At 40.4% G+C, this 8,240-nt stretch overlaps 1 non-coding gene across 1 annotated transcript; it reads left to right on the forward strand.

The window, feature by feature from the left end:
• The first annotated feature begins 4,594 nt into the window (after window positions 1-4,594).
• Window positions 4,595-4,701, forward strand: LOC139865442 (small nucleolar RNA R71). Its single transcript, XR_011764962.1, has one exon. It is a non-coding gene; the product is annotated as a small nucleolar RNA R71 (small nucleolar RNA).
• Window positions 4,702-8,240: the final 3,539 nt, after the last annotated feature.

Here is an 8,240-nt window from a genome sequence, read left to right on the forward strand (position 1 = left end):
GGATTGAAATTATCTCTGCAAGCATGCGAGGAGGTTACATGACATAGGCTAGCTTTCACGGGTCACTCAAATCACTCAAGTGTTTAGGGTTCCCTATAGATCTAAGAAATGAATACACTCATAGCCATTCATGCTGCACCCATCATCATAGGCTTGATAAAGACTCAAATCCTTGCTGCTAATGAGAGAACATTAGTAATCTCAGCTTAATACATCATTTGTCAATGATGGGAAAGGAATTTTGGAGTGGTAGTGAAGTTGTTTTTGAAGGGTGAGATAAATGGGTAATGTAGTCTTTACACAGACTTTTATTCGGATAGATAGGAGTGCTGAAGTATTTTGAGAAGCACTTTTGAAGTTTTTCTTCATTTAATAATCATTTTCGGTCGAGTTCTCTTCGGCATTTCTCTTATTTAGTTCTGCTCCTTTTTTCAGAACTTGAAAATATCATCTTTTTTTTTTGGAGACTTCATCTCGAGAAACTTTTTACCGGTAAACTTTTTCAAGACCTTTGCCATGATACTTGAGAGGTTTATAACATTGGGTTTTTCGGAAGGAATCTCATTTTCTGGATTTTTCGAGAGATGGTAAAAGTGATATGGATGTGGTGGTGGAGTAGAAGTAGTGGAGGTGCGGAAGGTTTATGTTTGACAAATGGCTAGCTATTTTGAGTACAACCGAATCGTCTTTCGCTGCTTGGAGATGTAGATCTAAAGCAAGTTCTGATTCTGAGCACAGACATCGGCACTCTCAACGAAAAATAGTAAAGCATTAAAGATGAATGCGGGTCTTATTTGGGGTGCCTCACCATAATCAATTTAGGTCGATAATGCCTTAGTCATGCAATGCTCTATTAGAGATTTCAATCTAACAAGATTTCCACTCTACTTAAGCCTTATTTTTATTGACAAACGTTTTAGGTTTTCAAAAATACTCTTTCGAAAAGGGTTTCTTTTTGCAAAAAAAATAAAAATTTGAAATTTGTCTTAAGGACTTGGAATCTTTGTAATGGTTTATTATAATACAGCATAAAAAGACACCAACATCCCACACTTAGACGAACATTGTCCTCAATATTCCTAGTGTATCCCACACTTAGGAGTTTAAGTTGAAGATTTAGGAGTATTTGTCTAGTGTTTTAGTTGGGTGTTATCCCACACTTAGTGAAAAGCTAGGATGTGGCATAGTTTGAATCTTGAGCTAGTAGCGAAAAGAAAGAAATACCCCTAGCAGATGCGGCTGATTTCCTTGCTTCTTTATCGGCTCATTTGCCATCCTTTATTCTTCTACTCTACTTTATTGCACGGGTTGCCTCACGAGAAGCGCTTTTGTTTAAGGTCGTTAGCTCTACAGTATTGATGCTTCAAAAAGCAAACATTCCTCGTTGATGGTTGTGATCTTGGTCTTCTCGTGGGAATGTGATTCTTGGTGGATAAATCCTGAGAAAGTGTCGGACCAATAATGGTAACAGGTCCGGTACTTCTCTTGAAGATCTTCTGAAAGATAAGTAGTGCGAAGTTTTGGCTCTTGATAAGTCTTGAAGTCCGAAGAGAATATGATCCACAGCCCTGCTGTTTGTCCCATGAATGTCAATCATAGAAGCAGTGCTGGTGTTGATGATTTCTCTAATGGGATGCTCATTTCGGAGGTCTTCAAATAATGTCAGAAACTGTATCGTTAGAATTTCGAAGTCTTCAGAACGGTGATCTCCACAGTAGGAGTCGGTTTCTTTGCACATATTAGTTAAGAGACGAAGCTGGAAAGAAGTGAACATCAATCCTGATCCCAGTTTTAATTTCACCGTCTTTGAGTATATCTCCCGACATCCAGCTTTAAATGTGAAACTAGGATCTTTGGACTCATGGAAGATATGTGATAGCTGCTTCGTAACATAGGTGGCAATGTTGACTCGATCTGGTTCAAGATGAGAGAACGAATTGTTTCGCCTTGCTTCCTCCATAACAGCGTCTTGTAACTCTTTGATAATCAGATCAGCGTGGTGATCAATTGTTACGTAAATCACTAGTCTGTCTGGTGTGCTTTCGAAATTATCTCTATCTAGAAGAGCGAAAAGACTGTGAATATCCTCGACCATTTACAAATTAGAGTGATAAGTCGGGCGTCCGGTGGAAAGATCCATATGCTTCCGGATGAGAGTCATTAGTGCTTGTTGGTTTCGTGAGAATGGAAGTGCAGATCCGGCTAAGGTGTTATAAACCCTAGAGTAAATGATCTTCTGATCTCGACAGAATCTTTTTTCGAGAATAGTGCGAACAACTGAATTATGCTCTCGTTGCCTTTCTTCGTGATAGATATGATCGTGAAGAGAATTGATAAAGTCTTGAATGCGTTCTTCTAGGATTTCAACATCATTGTCTTCTCTTCGGAGATAGAGGTGGTGTTCTTCTCCGATAGCCATAATTCGTTCTGTTAAGCGTAGCGAAAAATCAATGGTTGACTTTCGGATGGCTATGAGAATGTCTTCAAATTCATCGGTATCATTGATGAAGGTGATCATGTCTGCATGTGTGGATATAACCGGAATTCGATCTGAAGAAGAGTCCGGCTCCCCTTGATCTGGTTCGGTTGGAGAGTGTGAGTTATTCAGAATGTCTTCATGTTGCTCTTCCTCGTCATCATCGGCATCTGGTTCCTCTGAGGATGCGTCTGATGAACGAGCTTCTTCAGTATTCTGATTCTCCACTTTGATACTTGCAGGATCAATTTCTATATCCTTAACCTCAGCCTTGTCGGTCTTCTTCTTGAAGCGAATGATTAAACTGTGATCTTCCATCTCAAGCCTCATTATTTCTTCATGATGCTCAGTGCTTGGAACGGGTATTGTCGCAATTTTTTTTACGTCTTCCATTTCCTCTTCCTCCTCAGATTCATCCTCTTCCTCTATTTCTTCGCTGGGATCCTCTTCTTCCTTTTCTGGGTCGTTTACAGACTGTGATTCGACACCCATCTCGACATCGTCGGCTGGTGGTAAAGACTCGTCATCGAAAGTGATCCGTCTGGTGGAAATAGCAAACATCTCTGCCTGTCTAGAAAGATTAGTTGGTCGGTCAATTTTGAAGGTAACGCTCTCCCCATGTGATTGTAAGATCAAGGTTTGATTGTACACATCAATGACAGTCCTAGCCGTATTCATAAAAGGCCTTCCTAACACTACTGGGGTGTGTAGGTCTTCCCAATATCCATTACTACGAAATCCGTAGGGTACAAGAATTTGTCGACTTTCACCAAGACGTTCTCAACTATGCCCTTAGGATACCGAATTATATGATCGGCAAGTTGGATTGTCATTTTGGTTGGTGACAAGTCTCCTAACTCTAATCTCTTGTAGAGAGAGTAGGGGATTAGGTTGATACTTGCTCCTAAATCTGCTAGCGCATGAATAGTTCCAGATTGGTAGATTGAACACGGGAAAACGAATCAGCCCGTATCTCCTAGCTTAGGTGGTAGAGAGTTTATGAGTAATGCAGAGCATTCTTCACTCAGTGGAATTTTGTTAGAGTCTGATATCCTCTCCATTGTAGAAAGAAGCCTTCGGATGTATCTCTTCTGGTTGGCAACTTTAGACATGGTGTCCAGGAATCTGCCATCCAGTTTGAAGGAATCAAGCTTGGATGGTTCTCCTTGTAGCCTTCCAGGATAAGGTACGCGAAATGGAGTTTCAGGGGTCAGCTTCTGAGTATATGTCGATTTGTTCTTGAGCCTAGTTGACCTTCTCCGTGGTTCTTCCTCTGGGATTACGGAATCCATTTGCTTTGCCTCTTCTATGTGGGGATTTTGGATATTATTACTTGGCAATCTTCCCTGCGGTCGGGTTTCAAGGCGTTGTGATAACTGCCCGAGCTGCGTTTCCAAACTTTTGAGCAGAGCCAATTGATTTTTCATTAGTATCTCCGTCTGATCTTGTCTGGCTGCAGTTTTCTGATTTAGCTGTTGTTGTCCTTGGATGAACTAAGTTAACTGATCATCAGCTCTGAGAGTGGGGTTAGCTGCTTTTGTAATCTGGGTGGTAGGGGAATTTTCCTCCGCTGGGGGACCAGTGAGTGGAAGTGGTTGATCGTAGGTCAATTGAGATTGTTGGGCTGGGTAAGGCGGATAGCGATAGCGGAAAGGTTGATTGCTTCGCTGAAATTGATTAACCCTAGGTGGTTGATTGAATCCGGGATTTGGTGGACGAGCTGGGTATTGGACGTAACAGACTGAACCGTTGGGGTTTTCATACTCAACTTGATAATCTTCAGTAGGTTGCGGGTTGGTACAATTAACACGAGCATGAGCTTCGTTAACCTGCTGCGGCTGCGTCTTCAATTCTCCGAGTTGTTTAGCAAGAGATTCCATCTTGTCCGTGAGGGATTTGATGGCCTCCGTTTGATTGTTAAGTGCAGAGAGTGGGGCAGATGATGAAGTTGTTTCACCACTGTTCCAGTCATGATGATGCATTGTCATGTTTTCGAGCAATTCCTATGCTTCGTCTGCGGTTTGGTTCATCAGATTCCCTTGAGCTGCTGCATCGATCGTCGTCCTATGATTTACCGTAAGACCATTGTAGAAGGTGCAGATTTGGGCTGACCGTTCTAGCTGGTGATTAGGGCATTTCTTCAGCAGGGTTTTGAAACGCTCCCATGCAGTGTAAAGAGATTCATCATAACTTTGTTTGAAGTTAATGATGTCATTCTTCAGCTTGATTTGTTTAGAAGGGGGGAAATATTTGGTTAGGAATTTAGTAGCCTTCTCTGTCCATGACGTGATGGAATCTTTTTCCAGTCCTTCGAACCAAGTTTGAGCATGATGAGTGAGAGAATAGGGGAACAGGTATAGCCGGACTATATCTTGTCCTATCCCTGGCTTTTTGTAGGAGTTCGAAAGAGATATGAATTTATCAAGGTGAGAATTAGGATCGTCATTCGGTAATCCATGAAACTGACAGCTATTCTGAATGAGCTGGATGATGTGATGTTTTAACTCGAACGAGTGTCCTTGAATCTCTGGAAATCTGATTGGTCCTCCTCGACCTTCAATCGAGGGTTTGGTATTCTAAAGTAACGCGTAATGCCATTTGGTTTCTGATTCGTGCTTCCTTGCGTGCTTTATAGATTATTGCGTCTGGATCAAGTACGAATAACAACGGCCCTGGTCTAGATCGGGTTTGGTTCATACACTGGGTATGCCTTTTTGTTTTTAATTTTTCGCAGATAAGCTAAATTATAATAAGCTAAACTAAACTAATTTAATTATATGGTAATCTGATTTGATCTAATTGTAACCTAAGTTAATCTAAGGTAATATAATCTAAGGTAGTCTAAGGTAATCTAAGGTAATCTAATCTAAGGTAATCTAGAGTAATCTAAAGTTCTTTAACTAATTAACTAACTATCCTACGGTGGAATATGTTTTTGGTTCTGGCTACTGATTCCCTGGTATTTCGGTGACAGAGCTCCGCATGAACTATTCAACAAACCAAGTGGCCAGGCCAACTACGGAGAGGCAGGATCCTTTTGGTCCCAATATAATTGGCGACTGTTCGAAAAATCCAATAACCAAGTCCGTGTATAATTTTCTTTCTTAGACACCACTAAATGTTTGTGAATAAGTTTGATAGAGAGCAGTATTGCCTGATACCAGTTCCCCGGCAGCGGCACCAAAAACTAGCTTCTCTCCTGATATGGCCGAAACAGACGGTTTTTAATTGCGCGGTGTCGTCAGGCCGCGGCTCGCCAGGATCAGCCACTCGTGGGAGAGGGTACTGTTTTAAATTTATATTTAGCGGGGCCTAAATCTTACTAATCCTTATAAGTAAGGGAAGTATGACCTAGAGTCATATTTTTGAGATATCAGTAACATCGAACCTATATTTTAGCCTAAGATAGTTAGGGAGTAGAGAATGTTTATTTTGGGATTTTCTAGTTTATAAGACAGGTAAAGTAAATGCGGTAAAATTTGTAATTCAGATAAGGTTAAAGTAAGTGCATACTATGATTTCATCAGTTATGTTGCCGAGATTATGGAATGCTGGCTCATGAATAGGCAGAGGCCTTGTATTCATTACACTAGTCCTAAACACCCCTGTCATAAGACATGTCACAGGGTACTGCGTTAGGCTTGAAGATTCTGAATAGACAGCAACGTCCCTTACCCCCGACGCTCGTGCAGTCTGACTACAGGCATACACGTTCAGACGGCTCATCCGATTGAGCGACTCGGTTGGGTGACGTATTAAAATTCCAAAATGGTCTAAACTTTCTTAAGCATAATAGAATACATGGTTTACCATATCCGAGAGACGTGATGTGTTTCAATGCTTTCGTTAATGATTGGTAAAAGATAGTTAGGCCCTTAAAAAGAGTTCAACCATAAAGAACACCATGGCCAAGTCAAGTTGACTTCCATGAACAGGTTCGGTTATCCTAACGGTCCAATCCTTTATGTGTCTAAACAAACATTTCCTTAATTAACTAAGAATCCCTCAAGCGGGGTGCAATGCTTGAGACCGTGTTATGGTGCAGTGTACTGGTCAACACTAACCTTGTTCCATGGCCTTACTTAGCAGAGGTACAGCTTACAACAACCGATGTGCTTCAGCGTGCACGTACGAAGTTTATATGCTTGGTGACTACACTAGCATGGTCCAGGACCGACAATGTACTAAGGGTCTAGTCAGATGTTTCACTACAAAAGAGTCCTAGTCGGAATCCAAAGCTCGATAGACTTACTACAACCGGTGTGCCTCGGTCGATCTTACATTGTATCCGATAGACTTTTCTTACCAAGGGGTGACATAGATAGTGTACTCTGAATTGGGGTTCGCGACTTCCCAATAACAGAGCCTATAACTACGTTCTATTAATTGGAAAAACGATTGAGTTTAAAGCATAATCGGAAAGTATTTCGACAGCATACACAAACCATAATCTTATTTCTGCATTATAACTGCTTACATTATAGCATACACTAAAGATAACTACTCGCTAATCATGGCAACAATATCATAAAACATTATATAAGATAAAGGATAGAAGTACCAGTAGATTAAATGAGTTCCGAATACAAAAGTGACAACTTCAAGACTCCAGACCTCTCCTAATACAATCTTCAGCGTTCTTCTCCGGGTACTAGGTTTCCCGCACAGAGTCGAAGGCCTTGAGAGTATGACTAATATTGTACAAGAGAGAGAAAGAAGTGAATTGAAGTGTGGTGTTGGAATAAATGACAAAGACCCTTTAAATAGACTTGGAATTTGCCAGAATACGCCTGGCAGGCCGTATGGTGGGGCGTATTTGGCAGGCCGTATTGCTGGCAGACCGCATGGTGGGTCGTGTGTTGGGGCGTATTTGGCAGGCCATATCCATATAGGCAGGCCATATGGTAGCCCGTATGGCAGGCCGGATTTGATGATGGTCAGCCTTGATTCCCTGGATCGTAACTTGATTTCTTGTCTTTCACCGTTTTTGCTCTAGAATCTTCGTTTTAGCTCCGATTCTCTTGATTCTTTTTGCACCGCCTTTGTAATTACTTGTTCTTCAATTCTAACTAACGAAGTGGGTATTTTTCCGACAAAGTTCGAATCTTTCTTGTTTTTGGGCCATAATACCGGGGTGAAAACGTGACTTTTTAGCCGATATCATGTATTAAGATGTATTAATACACTTTTGGAAGACTTCATGACATATATCAAAGTACTTCTACTTAACAAAAATGCTTACAATTACATCCTCATTCATTTTCATCAACAATTCTACTCGTATGCACCCGTATTCGTACTCGTACAATACACAGCTTCTAAGATGTATATACTATTGGTATATACACTCAATCATCAACTCCTTAGTAGCCCATGTGAGTCATTAAACATGTGGGAACCATCATTTGATAACTAGCATGAAATATCTCACAAAATTACAAAAAATATTATAAATCATTCATGAATTATTTACATGAAAACAAACTTACACATCATTTATATCTAATCCATATACCAATGACCAAAAACACCTACAAACACTTTCATTCTTAAATTTTCTTCATCTAATTGATCTCTCTCAAGTTCTATCTTCAAGTGCTATGTGTTCTTCATAAATTCTATAAGTTCTAGTTTCATAAAATCAAGAATACTATCAAGTTTGCAAGATTACTTCCAAGCTTTCTAATCCAATCCAAGTAACCATATAAGCTCAAGAAATCTTTCTTATTTACAGTAAGATATCTTTCTAATACAAGGTAATACT

This window comes from Rutidosis leptorrhynchoides, chromosome 8 (assembly GCF_046630445.1).
Source record: "Rutidosis leptorrhynchoides isolate AG116_Rl617_1_P2 chromosome 8, CSIRO_AGI_Rlap_v1, whole genome shotgun sequence".
Taxonomy (NCBI): domain Eukaryota; kingdom Viridiplantae; phylum Streptophyta; class Magnoliopsida; order Asterales; family Asteraceae; genus Rutidosis; species Rutidosis leptorrhynchoides.